The sequence below is a fragment of the Pezoporus flaviventris genome, unplaced genomic scaffold (assembly GCF_033815535.1).
Source record: "Pezoporus flaviventris isolate CSIRO_AGI_PZ_B2104156 unplaced genomic scaffold, CSIRO_AGI_Pfla_v1 ptg000007l, whole genome shotgun sequence".
Lineage (NCBI taxonomy): Eukaryota > Metazoa > Chordata > Aves > Psittaciformes > Psittacidae > Pezoporus > Pezoporus flaviventris.
In genome coordinates, this window is record NW_026892555.1 from 43,280,130 (window position 1) to 43,297,670 (window position 17,541).

Consider the following 17,541-nt stretch of genomic DNA (forward strand, 5'->3'; position numbering starts at 1 on the left):
AGATTCAGGTGATTTGGCAGATCTCTGTTCTATCATCAGATGACTGATTGCTAATATCTGACCCCAGAGGGTACTGTAGATGCAATTTATAACAAAAAGGTTGTCTAAAGCAGAAGTCTCCAGTGAGGTCGGTATTTTTAAATATCTATTCTGCTTACTGAAATAATAATTTTGCAGAGCCAGTAGGCAAGATCATCTATTCCTGAGACTATCCCCTTCACTGCAAGTTCAATACTGCAACAAAATGAGCATTTTTAAAATTTACATTGACTACGCTACTAAATAAAAAGAATAAACTATATTTTACATGATGGAATTTAAAAATTAAGTACTGCTCCTGGCCTCTGAAACACAAGACTCCATGAAGATCAGCTTGTCTGTTTTCTCTCACCTTTTCCAGGCCATGAAAGCCTCGAGTCCCACCTTGCATCCCCTCTTCTATTTTATTTTCAGATAAGCAAAATTCTTCTTGTTTTTTTCTGTTTGTTTTGTTTTGTTTTGTGTGTTTGTTTCTTTTCCTTCAGACATTTCAGTCAGAGGTCGAGCACCTGGCTGGTCTTACCTTTGTTCATTTGGGGGAATCACACCTTCAGTTGTGAAAGTCTCTGTATGTCCCTATATGTGTATTTATATTCATGTGGAAGTAACTGTCTTTATGTAGCTTAAGCAACCAAGCAGGCATCCTGATTTTATTAGGATAAATCAAATAAAATCAAGAAAGGAAAGTTAGCATGACCTAGCTGTGTGCAGTTCCTGAATATGTGTGCATTATTTGAACAATGACACATAAACCCTTTCAGAAAAACTCTTGCATGCAGGTAACATTTCCTCCCACTAGCCAACATGAATCTGCTGTCCAGCGTAAATGAGAAAAGGCAATAGTCAGCACTCTTATACAACAGTCAGCTCTGAGAAACAAATGCTGCTCCCCTCTTAAACCCATGAATCTGGGGTCACCATCCCATCACAAAAGGCAGAAGAGTAAGTACACCCATAGGGTGTACAATGGTTTGCATGAGCTATTGCCAGGGCAGGGGCAATGCCTGCCAGGCAGCAAAGGTGCAGAAACAGCCCATTTGAGAGAACAGGGATGCAGCCCTTGGCCTGGAGAAAACCAGTTGCAAAGCTCCTATTGACTTCAAGAGGCCTGGGATTTTACCCAGCCAGGAATGATAAATTAGAGGGGTAAAGACTGGATTTTCATCAGACAGTAATTGTTGGTAAGCCTTAAAAGCCCATTCTCTTGTTTCTTTAATTCTTGCTAATTATTTAAGAGTTTATTAATTTATGACCATTTAGAAACATCCCCACTGTTTTGTTTGTTGTTGATTGTTGGTTTGGTTCTGTTTTTTAAATCTGTTGTTATCCCATACATTTGAGCTTGTCCAGTCCACAGAAAGAGCCACAAACAGTAACAGATCCCCAAACTGTGAATCTCCCCCTCATCCTCTCCCTCTTGTCCCTCCCACTTGATCTCACCACAGGTAAAAGTAATTCCAATTTAAAATTAATCACTGCTGGCAGCACTCCCTCTGCAGTAACAGGATGGATGAAATTACAAGTTGGACTATACACTCACAAGCTGGTCAAAAATAAGCAAATATTCAAATGCTTCGTTAGGAATTATTCTCTCCTTGAAGCTTTAAGATTTGCTGCTCAGCTTTGCTGTCAGCCAGAGAGATTTGCTCCTGATGGTGCTGTAATCCACTGCTGCTGGTAATTAGACATCATTACTGCTGCGTTAAAGGGAAAGAGAGAAGGAGAGAGGACAGGCTGGGGCTAATTAACTACTTGATTCTAATGAAAGAAAGAGAGCTTGATAGCAACTGGGAGGTTGCACCGGAACAGGCTAGATGTACAACACACACTTAATTGAAGCAGGGGTGTCTTGCAGCCTCACAGTAGCTAAGGCTTGGTCTACTTTCATATTCTGTGGGCAGTAGCACATGAGGTATTATTCTGTTTTTCCCTTCCTTGGTTGGTAAGGAGGTCAGAATCACAGGCCTATCTTCGACACCAAGTTTAAGCATGCCTGCTTAAGGAGAACGCATAGGTGATTATGTGCTGGCTTAATCTATTTTACGGGTATGGTCTCCTCAAGAGCAACAGGAACAAATCAATTTCTGAATGTTCACATCCTTCTGTGGCTTAGGAGATGCACTTTTGGTCACCAGGCAACAACATCCCCTGCAAAACAGCCATTTTAGGTTCAGAGTGGGACAACACATAGTAAGGTATTCCTATATGCAACCCAATGAGTATCTTGCTTCTGCAACTTTTCAGATTCCTACTGCTGTCATCGTACTGCTGTCATTTTCTTTCATTAAGCCAAGCTGCGCTTTATGAAAGCAGTGAAATTATGCCTAGCCTAGACATGCTATATAAACATGTTAGGCCAACAAACACGCCAAATGGCTGACAGTATTGACTCTTAATAGTTGGTACTCACAATCCATAAGGAGGAACTAATATTTCTAGTATGGTATCTTTTCTAACTGTATATGTGATTTTTATGGAGGATTTTTTTCTCTTTGGTGTATTTTCAGCATAGTTCTTTAACTGGAACTGTTTATCAATTGGAAACTTGAAAACAGATTTCTTTTCACTACTTCTCTTTCTCTTGCTTGATGTTGTCCATAGACACAAACATGGCTCCTAAAACCTGTTCTGATTTATAAACAAGTTATAAAATAATGGCCTAGGCTTTATCAATGTATCTAAGCACACCTTTCCTTTAAGAAAGAAAGGCCAATATGACTGCAGGATACCTCTCAAATATAGAATTTACACAGTATTAGCAAACTAATAGAATATGACCTCAAAGGCCAAGTTCAGATTGCTTTTATGTCATTATTAATTTGGAATGACTCCACTGACTTTAATGAAATCACAAGCCTAATGTACGATTTTCCCTGTGCCTTCTTTTACATTTTGCAACTGTAAGCATAGAATGAACTTTTATTCAGAAACCAAATTTCATTCAGTTTAGTTAAATCTTTAGATCCTCCAGGATCCCAGTACCTCTTGGATTGCTGTTAGCAGACCAGAGAGGCTCTCTGCAGGTGCAGGGCTGTACTACTGAACCTGATTACAGGATTTAGGGCTTAAAATTACAGGCCCATCAGTTCCATGGAACAGGCTATATCCCAGCCCACCTCTTGTTCTGTTAGTGATGAAGAATAGCAGATGGACATACGAGTTTATGGTTCGTTTGATTTTATATAAATGACTTTGTTTATGAACAAGAGAAGAACCGCCACAATATAAACAGCTTGTATGTCAAAATACAGTGCTTTAAATTATCTTTGGTTTTAAACTGTTCATTATTTTAGGCCATTCTATAGTAATCTGAAAATATGCAGCTTTGCTTCGTTGCATTTCTCCCCATTTTTGTATCCATCAGTATAAAAAAATGAATAAAAGTGTTTGTGAAATATATATTAGTAGCTCCGTATCCTACTGAACTGCCAACACATACTGGCAGTGAGTATCACAGAAAGGTGATGCTGAGGGTGAGCTATAATTTATCCCAAGATACAATTCTGCAGGAGTTTACAGTCTTGTTAAATGCATCTTCCAGGCTCAGAAGTAGTACTTGAGCCCTGCTGTATCCATCCCATTTTAACTGCCTACCACATTTTTCTTAACCCCTACTCAGGTCTGGAGAGCTTCATCTCCTCCTGTTACCCGCAGCCTCTGCCCTGCTGTTTGCAGACCTCCCGTTGGACTCGGAAAGGACGGATGCTGGTGAATCAAACAGGCAGTGCTGGAAAATGGTCATAGCAGATGGAACAAAACTGGTTTAGTTGGCAACTCCTAATGCAGGCATTCAGAGAAGTGTTCATAAAGATAATAACTCTGTCCTGAAATTCAGAAATGTTAAAGCGGCCATATGTAAGATGCCAACTCCACATGCGTGTGTGAGAGAGAGGCAAAGGGAGAGAAGGATCTGAGATTTCTTGGTAACAATGCTGAGCTAGAATTTTACAAAGAAACGTGAGCCAAACCCAGCAGATTTAAAAAACCTGAACATTTTAAAGTGGTCCTTCTGTAAAGCTCAAAAATGATAATCTTATTTTAGAAACATTAAATAGAGTGCAGCACTAGCAAACAATACTAGGGATGTATCCACCCCATCTACACACACATGTAGTGAGAGACAGGATGACAGATTCAGTGCTATTACCTGGTAAAGGCCAGGCTTGTAGCTCAAAAGTCCAAATCGTTCCAGTGATCCACAATAAAATCTCCCAGTTTAATTTTCATGATGCTGCAAACCTTTGCCGAGAAGATTGAGGTGACAGTGTACTCGGTTCTTTGCTGACTTACCCTCAGCCCCTTCTCAGTGACACTGCACTGGATTCACTCATGATGCAGCATGGTAGGGATTCCAGCTCAGACACTTCAGCTCTGATTTCCTTTAGACATACTGAGTGTTGTTTCTGTGGCTACACAGCTATGTGATCTGTGGGAAATAGGCAGGCATTTGCTAGCAGGTTAGTGCTAAAATGGGCTGACAGGCATCAGTACAGCATAATGGGACTTTTTCTTATCTTTGTACAGATCCCTAACTTCTGGGATCATCACCATAGTCTTGTTCAATGCTCTAGACAGAAAGGTGACACAATCCAGAGAGGCCACACAGACATGCACAGAAAGGCTCCAAGCAGAGAGGGCTTATCATGAACACAGGCCCCTAGGGGAAGAGGGCTAGTGCCAGTGCAGGATGAATGTGGGAGTTCATGATTCAGATTTCATTTTGCGCTACAGAAATAAATCCAAATTGGCTGACGCTGAACCGTGAGTTTTGGTCTGCTGTTGAAAGGAGGCAACAAGCAGCTGTTGCCTTTGGTCTGAAGGAAGCTGTCTGGGTCCTGATCTTTCCCTGTATGCAGGGTAAACCTGTTGAGAGTTTGCTGGTGAAAGAGGCACAAAGCAAAGGAAGCAGATATGGAGAAAGATCACAAGACAGCATGGCATGAAACACCCTCCAAGAGGATCATACCAGATTCTGCAGCCTCCCGTGCACCACAAAGCATCACAAAGGTCTCTTGTTCTTTGTTGAGTAGGTTGACTCTGGTCAACACAGACTCCAAAATGAGTAGAGCTTTGCAGGATGTAAAAGATGTTTTTCTCTTGTATATGTCATTTTAAACTTGCCAGAAGACTCTGACTTTAGAAAACCCAGGAGGTATGAGCTGGTGCATGAGAGTTGTTTGCATTGTCCTGTGGCAGCAGTGAAAGTGATCCCTTCCTTTCTTAAGTTACCTTTTTGTTCTACATAAATACAGGAGCCTCAAAATCTTACATTTCCACTAGCAAGGTATTTTTAAATGGTTTATAAACATAAAAAATCCAGGTAGGCATTGCCAGTATCCATGAAGGACTTGCTACAAGTTATGGCATTGAGCATTCTTCCGGATGCAGATGGATTTTCTTAGTGATGATCAACTTTATCACAGACAGTTGTACAGGCTTCTAACTGCTTATTCAATAACTCTGCAAGCTGCAAAACTGACAGTTACTATGTGCATCTGCAGGGATTGCAGCTAGCTGTTGGAACTGAATTGTAGGCTTTGAACTGTTTAGTTGTGTATGTGGATACTCTTCAACTTAAGGGGCTATCTGTAGTGAACATTTTACTTAATAAATCTGATCTATGTTAGAATTAACCTCAAGTAGAGTTTTTTTTTCAAAAATAAATATTCCTTATAGACTTGGAAGGACAATTTTTATGAAATGACCTACTTGAGCCTAGGATGAAACTCATTCAACCTTTCTCACTTGAGAGCCTGTAATTAAACTCCTTTGGGAAATATGAGGTTTTATATATTATATTGCCAGTAAGGTCTGTGTGTTTGAAAGTTTTGTAAATTTTGTCATGCCAACTCTTTCATACAAGAAGAGATGGATGCTATAACACTTTGACTGTATTTAGGAACATTTAGGAGGTGAGATCACTTGCACTTAAATGACTTATGACTCCAACAATTTTTAAATGAGTACGTCTTATGATTGCTGTCTTTGTTGCTTCTGGACTTACACGTATCACTATCAATAGTGCCACATGGACTTTGTAGAAAACTTTTAAGGCAGACCCAGAGCTGAAGTAGTGGCCACTAAACGACGATCGATCTGTAGGGTAAAGCAGCATTGCTTTGGCATATGGGAGATCAAACTTGTGAATAGACTAATGCTCACTACCCTGAGCTGACAGAAGATGAGTTACAAGCAAGTATCATATGAGTGCTTAGACACAGTAAGAAAACAGCGTAAGGTATGGCCAGAGGTTTCAGCAGACAGGAAAGACAAGGGATGGTGGGCGATGAGATCCATCCTGGGTTGGGTTTACATTTTTCAGGCGATAAAACTGAAAAATGGCCAGAAACAGAGAAGCAGAAAAAAAGAGCTGATGTTAAATTGCAGTGCATCACTGGGTCTAAGAACACTAAAGAATTTAAGAATGAAGTAAGTAAAATATTAACATGTATCGTTTGCAACTATATATGGCAATGATACTGGAGAATGGCCAAAAATGTATTAGGAAGAGAGAAAACAACGTGGTAAACAGTTCACAGAAATGACAGACTACTGAACCAAATTTCAACATCAGAAAAAATAAACCAGTAATAAAATAATTCAAAATTATTTAAGTTGTTAGGTATCAGTATGAACCGTACCTGGTTGGTGCAGCTAGTCTGGATTTTCTAAGACTTAATGATGTTCTTCTAACCTGTTGTGTTCAGAAGTCTTTTAAAACCAATTTTCAGCTGAAGCTTTGATTCTGGCTTCCTTCTGAATTTAAACCAATCTGATATTGACTTTATTAAAGCAGGGCTGGAACTTTGGCTATGATGACAAATTAATGACAAAGGCGAAGAGTTGGGAAATTATAGGAAGTGTTTGAGAGATATACAAATGCAGTCCAATATGTGTATATACATACACATACGCACTCAAACCTCAGACAAATGAAGGGATTTCAACACTGGTTGGAATGCAAATTAATTTAGTCAAAGAAGAAGTGGGAGGGAAAATAGAAATATCATAACAACGGAAAAAGGAGAAATCATGGCAGGCAGGATTCCCTACAGACCATTGCCAGGTAATTTACACTTTATGCCATTGTGACATTAGCTTTCTTGAAAAGAAAGGAAGAATTCAAGATTTTCAGTCACATTTAAAATGTATAGAATTAGTATAACATCTCGAAATATTTAGGAATATTTTCAAACAAATCAATAAGTTTATATTCAATTACCATGACAGGTGTAACAAAAAACAGCATTTGGAAAAGTATAGAGGATAATATTGAAAACTTATTCTTCTTGTTAATTAAATAGTACTTCCTTGCCTTTAATAACATGCTTAGTGTATTTTTCTCATCTCTAAAAGGTCACGACAGATGAAAGGTCCAGCGAAGGTAACTAATTAAAGAAAAGGGATACTTATAAGAGAACGAGAAATAATTTTTAATGGTTATATCACCTAGCAAGATGAACGTTGAGAGAAAACGCACAGCAGAAAACAGACGTATCAAAATATAGAATGAGTCTTGAGATAAATGGTGTGGTATAAATACTGATGACCAGCAGAGAGAGAAAATTCAGCAGCCACCTTTTTAATCCAGCTGCATCTTCTAGGACTCTTTTGACAACCGTGTCGAAAGGTAAATTCAAAGCTAGGCCATTGTTTTATAACCTGTAGTTTTGGGAATGGGAAGTCTGCACTGCAGCCCCTAGAGAAACTCTGGTTGTTTCAGCTCTTGTAAGGATGCGGTATGCTCTACATCAGTTCAGCTTTGCTGACTGAACCAAAAATGAGGACAAGGTCACGTTCCTGCTCTTCCTGCTCTGTGCTCATGGGAGCATGGGCATTGATGATGGCACTTAACTGCTACTGTGCTGCTACCTGGTGTCTTGCAGCATCTCCCCAGGTGTTTTTCCATTGAACATCTACAAGGGTTGGTTGTGTTCCAGCCCATACAGTCCACAGAAGGTAAGACTCGTGGAGCATAGTGAAATCCCAGCGTCTTCCCATCTCCCTCCCCTTTGTACTGAGTTTTAATATTGCTGATGGTCTCAGCCCTTGAGAACAGATTTTGAGAACAGATTATTAAGTTTTAGGTACACATTCCTAGGTTGGCTGAAGCTAGCAGATGAAAATAATGTGGTCATTACTGCACGATTCACCTGTATGCACTGTATTTTGTTTAGGGATTTATTTACTTATTTAATAATTACTGAGCTGTGAAACTTCTTTTGCATACTCCTTTGGAAGCTGGGACTAGATGGTTCCTCAGTCAGTTTTGACTATAGCTGTTTCTGTGACTTGTTGCTGTAGTGGTATTACTAGCCTGGGGGAAGGAAGGAGACTATCAAGTTTTTGAGCTCCAGCACTATCCTGTGTGGACCAGCGCACAAGATTAGTGTGATTTACACAGAACATTTGCAATGAACAGACTCCATTTTCTGATTTACCCTACATATGATGAGAAGCAATGTGCTGTTTTCACCTCTGTATTTTTGTCACCTTGTGCTAGCTTTTTGGGGGGTGTATTTGTTGTAACTATTATCAAACTTATTACGGTGGGAAGAAAAAAAAAACAACCCAGCAGTGTTATTAAAGAATAAATTACAGATATGAGAGGAAATCAGCTCATTCAAATGATGACAGTTTTTGGAAGAACTTGCTATTGACCAGACTGACCAGCAAGTGTGGCCATATATATATAATTAGATGACTTGCCCCATTGCATTTCTTAAGGAACTGCAGTGGGAAAGAAAAAGGAATGTAACTCATCCTTTGTTTCCTTCATCTAGACATAGCCTGTTTTTTTTTTTTTATAGTCTCTTTTGATAACCTTTATCTTTTTTATATTCTAAGAGTTCAGCAAAGCCCCACAGCCATGGTTACCATAATACTGAAGTATTTCATGCATAATGAGCAAACAGCCCAGCCCTCTTTTAATGAGTGCTATATTCGAATTCCAGGCATCTGTCAAAAACCTGTAGTTCAGACAGACCACAAGTATTTACCTTTTTTGTCTCAATTTGGGCTTCTCCAACAAGGAGACTGGACAATAAATCTGTATGGATGCAGCAGCAAAACCCAGCACGTCTTCAAAAAAAGTACATTGTAAACTCATTGCACTTTGGCCCTGCATTTTTTAGAGAACCTACACAAATCCTGTGTTGTATCAGTGAACAAGGCCCAGTTATCATTGTTTTGGTGTACCTGAGAGTTGAGTTGGGCACATGATGAGCTTTCAATGAGTTAAATTTGCACTGAAACAAATTGTAAACCCATATAAATAAACCTAGGTCTAGAGCTGAATAAAAAATAAGACTTAAAATTAAGACTACTTTATTCCTCTTTAATTGCCCTTCTGCATAGCAAATTCTAGCAGTATTCTTTTCAAATCAGCCCAAATTTGGCAAGATCTGTCAGACTTTGAGAAAAATGTGTAACTGAAAAGATTTTTTGAGCTGTATTCCTAATTGAACTTCGTATTTCCAACTTGAACCAAAGTGACTGCTTTCAAAACCCAAGTAGGAAAAAGCATTAAATATTTCACCTGAATAGGCAAAAGCAGGTCAAATTTTATTAATATTAGTAAGTAGAACACTTTAATTAATGGAATTCTAATGAACTATGTCTTTTCTCATAGTCATCACTGAATTTCAATGAATTTATAGGTAATTACAAGATTTTTTTTTTAACTGTTAAAGAATTTAAAGTCAGGAAAATTTTTCAAAAAAATTAAAAATCTGGATTATCATGCTTGCTGTAATTTGAAAGTAGGCAAATAAGCAAAGTACAATGTAGCTCTAGGGAGCTGGAAGGAGTCAAGCCAGTGAAATACAGGAGGCTTTGAAGGACCAGTCTTGTCATCCTAAATTGCGCTGGATGAAATGCCCTCATGGGACAGCAACAATAGAAGGTCTATGAATCATTTTTTAGGCACAAAGATTATGGCCCTGTTTTGAAGATATAATGCAGTCCTTGGGTGACTCTTTAGGCTTTGTAATGGCCAGTGCCCAAGGGAGGAGTCCACCCACAAAGGTTCTGCCATGTGCACTCAGCACCCTGATCAGTTGGTATCAGTTGACTGGGTGGCAATGACTGAATCCTCATTCGGTTATATTAAGTTTTTCTATTTGTAAAGAACAATTTACTTTTAACTGCTGTTTTGTCACAGTATATTCCAATGTGCTAGACCAGCGTTTAATAAAGTCTATAGTCATGTTTATAAAATGATTGTTTAGGGAGAGAAAAAACAAACTGGAGAACAAACTTGATTTTAGTCCTTTAAACTCTCTATATATTTAAATCAATTAAAAGTGCATCTCTCATCCTGTCCCCTTCCCAACTAAACATACACTCACCCTCACACTGTGGAGGTTGGTTGTTTGCTTGTTTTTAAGTATTCTTTTTTTTTTTTTTTAATGGATATTGCATTAGGACATCTGCTATGTGGAGAATTCAGATCTTTTCCTTTTCCCTGTCTCTCTGAACTATATTTATATTAGAGTAATTCTGCTTCAAATAAGAGTGGAAGAAAAGTGAAATGAGAGAATAAATGGAGTAAAGTGTTAAAGCCAATCAAGTATAAACAAACTTTGGCTTAATAGCTCCCTACAAGCTCATCCTAAAGCAATAAAGTCAGCTTTGGGAGAGGTGGAGGCTGTGGAAAGTAAAATAAGCCCAAAACCCACATATTACACTTTTCACAACAATAATAATAATAAAGCTAATGAAGTAAACCAGGTAAAAGAAGGCTGATGCTTCCTGTTAGTTTGGTAATAAAACTAATGTTGATCTTCCAAACCAGTATTTAAGCAGCTAAGCATACTGGTTGGCCACCTATAGGCACAGAACAACCTTAAGATACCAACTACCTAACAATTCAGACTACCTGAAAAATGTGAGGAAGATGAAATGTGATGTCTGGGGAGGCATGTTTCATGTAAATTCGATTTCAGCAAAATTTGGAATAAATTCTATGTCTAGTCCCCAGCATTTATTTCAAATTGGAGTTTATTAGGCAACATTTAATTTAATGAGTATCACAGCATGATATAGCAGAAAGTAGCTAAGCAGAATATTGCTAGATACTAAGAAGCTCATCGTTACACAGATATGCAAATAATTAATATAGGTGCCAGATACACCTCACAGTTGAATTTGAATGTGTTCGCCATTGTGCCATAGCCCCAGTATCTATTTGATGTCTGCAGCACTATGCATTTTCCTCCATCCTTGTCATTTGTCTTTGCTGCTGCAGATTATTTACTAATAGGCAGAGAACAGTTCTTTCTCCTTGTGTTGCCTTTATTTCCAGACCTCGAGGCCTGCTGTTTCTCATTTTGAATTCCCATCCAACGGCAGGTGCCAAGATTCAAATGTACATTATCTACGGGCAGTAGGATCAGCCCGCTTGTGTAACATCAGTTGAAGTGAACCACTCACTGTGCTGGCTGCATTTTAGTATTTTTAATTTCTCTTTGGAAGACATGCTATTTTGGGGAGCAAACAATTGCAGTGTAAGCTGCACACAAGGGGAGATCTACAAATGGGTTTGTAAATGTAGGCTTCTGTAAATTAAAAAAAAACCCACAACACAACAAACAAAACAAACCAGAAACAAACCAAAATAAGGAAACTTAGAAACATGTAACTGGAGAATCTATTAGGCCCAATCCACCCACAACCATCTGGAGCAATAAGTTATCTATCTAATTTATCTAAACAAAACTTTGGACATGACATGGGCAGAAATGAGATGAGTAAGTTGAGCTGAAATAATTTGTACATTAATCTTTTTAAATGTCCAAAAGGCCAGGAAGGCTGGTTTTAAGAATTGTTGAATGAGATTACCATAATAACGTGAAATAGACCATTTTATAGGGAAAAAATCCTGCTCCCACTAAAGTCAATAGCAAAATCTCACCGACTACAATAGCAGTGGGACTGGTCTGCTCAGCAGCAAACCGTGCTTTAGAAAAATCAATACTTCAATTTTACAAGGTAATACGGATAGCAGTATAGCTGCCTATTATCAGACCTCGTAGTCTGCGGATTTTCTCTCTCTAATAATACAGAGGTTCAGCGCCTATCTTATGAATCACTGAGGGGAAAGACATGAGCCATTTCAAAGCGTTTCCCCTGCCCTAGCGGGAAGAGCTCTCCAGAGGCAGGGCGCGCGGTGCGGAGCGGGCGTCCATCAGCGCCGCGCACCGAGGATTACTCCGACAGGAACGACTGCCTCGCCCAAGAACAAAATAGCATTAATCGCTGTAGATCTGGCTGTAGCGTTTGACGCCCAGAACTCGAAACCCATCTCCTAGTACCTGTCAGCAGTAACCAGAAATGCCCCGAAACGCGTCAGTTACTCATCTCAGACCACACCGCCAAAAATACCGGTGACATTTTTATTTTGTATTTTCTTTTTGCCTTTCAAGCGTTGCAGCGTTGTGATTCGAAGCAGAGCTATATCCATTGAGTTCATCTTGACACAAAGGATATACATAGATTTTAACAGGGACAGACCTCGGGGAAGGGGCTGAGCTTTCTCTCACCGACCGCACAAGGGCAGCCAGACCGCCGTGGTTTTATTCCCTGGAGCTCAAGCCAGGGAATTTCTGGGTCCCTCCGCTCCGGGGCACGCCGTACCCCAGGAATCTGTGTGAGCGGCCGGTGTGTGTGTCCGTCCGTCCCGCGGGGCGACGGTGCGGGGAAGCGGCAGCCGTTTGCCTGCGGGAGCCGCGGTGACCGTGACTCCATGGGACATAATGAGCGCAGCGGTTCTGCAGCCGGCAGACACCGCCGTCACCCCTCCCCCTGCAGCCATATGGTGCCGTAAACAACCGCCGCGCCGTGCGGAGTCCGCGGCTTCTTGTTGTTGTTCCCCCGCCCCGCGGCCCCGGGGGAGCCGGCCGGTGCTCCGGGGGGCACCTTGACGGGGACGGGGCGGGGGGGGGGAAGGGCCATCTGCCGGGGACACCCCTCGGGGGGCCGCCACGCCAGCTGGGTGCGGGCGGTGCCCTGAGGGGCGAGGAGGGCGCCCCGTCCATTCCTCTCCCTCCCCACCCGGTGCAGGCTCCGCCGCCGCGGCTCTATGAATTGATTCAGGGCCGGGGCTGGCATTGAGGGCACGAGGGAGGGGGAGCTGGTGAGGGTGCGGCTTTGCCGCCATCGCCTCTCCCCGCCGGTTCCTATGGTAACAGTGGAATACCTCCGGGACACACACACACACACACACACACACACACACACACACACACCCGCTCCTCACTCCCACTCGTGACGGGGGGGGGGGCCGGCCTCCCCCCCGCCGCGCCGTTCCCATGGCGACGCGCTCCAGCAACACCTGAGCGGCCGCCGCCGCCCAGGCGGTGCAGAGAGGCACCCTCGCGGATAGCGTCTCCCCCAGCTCCCCGCCGCAGCCCGGCCGGGCTCCCTTGGGGCCGGCAGCGGGGCTGTGCCCGCCCGCCCTCCTCAGAAAAGGCTGCGGTGGGCAGGGGCGGAGCGGGATCCGCCATCCCGCGGGCAGCCGCGACTCGGCCTGAGCCCGCAGCCCCGGTAGGCATCGTCGTCGCTGTGAAACGGCGGCGGAGGGTAACGTGAGGTAAAATAGTAGCTCCGGTGTATTTTCAGTGCAAGGCCTGCCCTGTGCAAGCCCAGTGTGGTGGTTACTGGTGGCACAGCTAGCAGCCAGAGTAGTGCTGGAGGTGGAATCGGGTGGGTGATACCGTCCTTTGTCCAGAGCAGTGGAGCAGGCAGCCCTGTGTCGGTTTCTGTGCCAGCCTGCCCAGTTCCCAGTAGAAAATGGGAGCTGGTCTGCCTATGCAGTGATAATATGGCTGGTACTGCTTTCATCAGGGCACTCCCAATGCTCACAGCACACTTTGCACTATGGTCATATACCCTGCAGACATCACAGGCCTCTGGGAGCCAGTGGATTGACTTAGGGAAACCCGTGTCATTGGAAACAACCCCCAAGTGTCTTAAATAAATGCACTGTACTATGATGTGATGCCACATGAAACCCTGCTGGCAGCTGTAGTGCAGCCCAAATACTTGCTGTAAACAGTGACATGTCGTGGTTGGCATGACTTCAAATGCAGGGAATGGAAATAAAACTTTGTGCCATTGTCAGTGCTGGTGTTCACCCTTGCATCCTGCTTTTGCCAGAACCCAGAATTTGAGACTCCTCTTGCTTAGCAGGCCTCGTGCTGTGTTACTGTGGGTTATGTAGCTATATGGTATGTAATATAGTATATAGAAACATAGAATGGTTTGGGTTGGAAAGGAACTTAACTAGTTCAAGGGACAGCTTGCACTAGACAAGGTTGCTCAAAGCTCCATCCTGGCTTTTTTTGTCTCCTGGTTTCCACTTGTAGTGTACAGTCATTCCTTCTCTATTCAGGGTGTCCGTTTCAGCTCTGCATATTCACTGAAACAGTGTGATCTATTAAGATCACAGTATCCAGATCTCCAGAGGTCCCTTCCAACCCCAGTGATTCTGTGATTCTACTGTTTGTATTCATCCTTGCCAGACCTCAGTTATGCTGGGTATCATGACTTACAGAGACAGGCTCATAGAATCACACAATCATAGAATGGTTCGGGTTGGAAAGGACCTTGGAGATCATTTAGTTCCAACCCCCCTGCCATGTTCAGGGGCACCTTCCACTAGACCAGGTGCTCAAAGTCCTGTCTAACCTGGCCTTGAACACTGACAGGGGTGGGACAGCCACACCTTCTCTGGGTAAGCTGTTCCAGTGTCTCACTACCCTCACAGTAAAGAATTTCTTCCTAATGTCTAATCTAAATCTATCTTCTTTCAGCTAAACCATTTATAGCTATCACTGAAAAAAAGTGTTGCTCAGCTTTTGGCCCTTGGGGTAATAAACAGGCCATAGAAATGGTTGCAATATAGTAAGGATATGAAAATAGGGTCTTGGGTCCCTGATGTGCAAATATTAATCTGCTGTATTTTGAAGCCAGGTCAGTCCCTCTGAAGAATACTCTTGAGTGCCTTCTTCCATGTAGCTCAATGGAGTAGCCCAGGAACTGGGAAGATGGGGTGGATAGGAAGAATATCCTTAGCCCCATACACTAGAAGATGTTTTTCTTTTAGCTGTAATATGAAAAAAATACTTTTTATCAGCTTGCCTAAATGATGGATTGTGTGTCATTGAATACAGCTGGAGGACTCCCATTGTCTTTAGTAGAATATAGCTGAGACCTAAAAGACAGTAGAATACCAATAACAACATCACTGATGAAAATAAAAATTTAATTTCTTTGTGAAAAACTAACCAGAAAACCACATCTGTATCCTAAAGATGTTAAAGTAAAAAAGGGCAGGAAGCTTTCTTTTTCTTTATAGATGTTAAAATAGCTTTAAAATGGCATGTTATCAACTGTTACAATTTCATTGTGAGTCCCATGGTATTTGTAATTTTTTCTTAAAAAGTCCTATCTCCAGTCAAATGCTTGTGAAAATTCTACTTTTGTGTTGAAGATATCAGGCAGAATTCGTTTGGTAATCCCCATAGAAGAGATTGTCAGGCTTACTAACAACTCCCTGTCAATTCTCAGAATCTCTCAAGGCCCGTGGGTATTTCATTATTGGCCTTTGGACTGAGGAATGTTAGGGGTTAGTGTGGTTCTAGAGACTGATACTGTTGATTTATAAGCCATGAATGGTCTTGTAGGCTGCTGTTTGAGAACTTTCGCTTTAAACACTGAACGTGTTCCAAGTGCACCCTATAGACTTAGGAACCAGGAAACAAAACAAGTGTGTTTTTTTTCTGGATTGTAAGATTTTTCAGGCCAATTTAATGATTTCCATACCTATTTCATTAATTCAAAATATCAGCTAAATAATTAATATTAAAACAAAGGCCATAAATGTGAAAGATGAGAAAACGAAGGATATAATTTCAGCAAAATCCTTTCAACATAATGCCTAGTAAGATCTTTGAAAAAAATTTCAGAAGGTGCTCTAAATAACAAAACCAGACTAAAATTCAATTATGGAGATAGGAACACTCAATACATCTTAAATTATATAAAGCTCAGATTCATTATAGGGGAGTCTAGAAGCTTCAGTTTCTGAAGTTTGAAATCAGATTTTAAATGCTTCATATGTAAAAAACTGTGTATATGCTGCACTATAAAACAAGCTCTGGAGGAGAGCATTCTAGTACATGGCTTGCTGAAGACCGTATTTCCCAGGTACCATCTCACAACTGGAAGGCATTCCTGCTGCTGCAGCACAGGAGCACATGAAGATCAAATGTGAAAGCAATGTCATGCAATTGCAATGGCAATGCCATTGTTTCTTGGCCCCATAACTCAACTAGGTTGACTTCTGTGGGACCAAAAATTGCAAAATAGGTTGCCACAATACCTACAGCATCAATTACTTGCAAGACGTAGTTCAAAGAATTTATACAGTTTGTGTTATAAATACCGTCAGTGGAGTTGGTAGTAATGGTTCCTGCTAAACTGTTATGGTCATCAGTACTGTAAAAAGGAGTGTGGCCAGCAGGTCGAGGGAGGTGATTCTCCCCCTTTACACCGCTCTTGTGAGACCCCACCTACAGTACTGCTTCGAGCTCTGGAGCCACACGAGTGATGTTGAGCTGCTTGAGCCAGTCCAAAGGAGGGCGGTGAAGATGATCAGAGGGCTGGAGCACCTCTCCTATGAACACAGGCTAAGAGAGTTGGGCTTGTTCAGCTTGGAGGAGAAAAGCCTCTGGAGAGACCATTTTATGGCCTTTCAGTACTGTCCTGGGTTCAGCAGTAGCAGTCATTTTTTCTCCTTCTTGGTCACATGATAGAGAGGGCTATGGTTGCTGCGGCCACGACAAGTACTTAAAGGGGACTTATAAGAAAGATGGAGAGAGACTTTTTAGCAAGGCCCCTACTGACAGGATGAGAGGCAATAAAGTTAAACTGGAAGAGGATAGATTTAGGTTAGACATTAGAAAGAAATTCTTTACTGTGAGGGCAGTGAGACATTGGAACAGGTTGCCCAGAGAAGCTGTGGCTGCCCCATCCCTAGAAATGTTAAAGGCCAGGTTTGATGTGGCTTTGAGCAACCTTGTCTAGTGGAAGGTGTACCTGAACATGGCAAGGGGTTTGGAACTAGGCGATCTTTAAGGTCTCTTCCAACCCGAACCATTCTATGATTCTGTGATTCTATGAGTCTGTCTCTGTGACTCATGATACCCAGCATATCTGAGGTCTGGTAAGGATGGATGCAAACAGTAGAATCACAGAGTCAAAGAATCATTAGGGTTGGATGGGGCCTCTGGAGATCTGGATACTGTGATCTTAACAGATCTCATTGTTTCAGTGAATATGCAGAGCTGAAACAGACACCCTGAGTGGAAAAAGGATGGCTATAAGCCACAAGTGGAAACAAGGAGACAAGAAAAAAAAAGAGGATAAAAAAATTAGCATCTGAGCAGAAAATCTTATAGGAAAAAATGAAATGGAGCAATACTTTCTGCTTCAACATCC

At 41.7% G+C, this 17,541-nt stretch overlaps 1 protein-coding gene across 5 annotated transcripts in view; it reads left to right on the forward strand.

The window, feature by feature from the left end:
* The window catches only part of NOL4 (nucleolar protein 4), a 203,208-nt gene that overhangs the window by 2,610 nt on the left and 183,057 nt on the right, over positions 1-17,541 (forward strand). The window contains exon 1 of one of the 5 annotated variants that reach the window (XM_061448567.1): positions 13,432-13,584. The exons of the other annotated variants lie outside the window; for them this stretch is intronic. The gene's annotated coding sequence lies outside the window, so the exon portion shown is untranslated. Of the gene's footprint in view, positions 1-13,431; positions 13,585-17,541 lie in introns of those variants that run through there. 5 annotated transcript variants of the gene reach the window in all.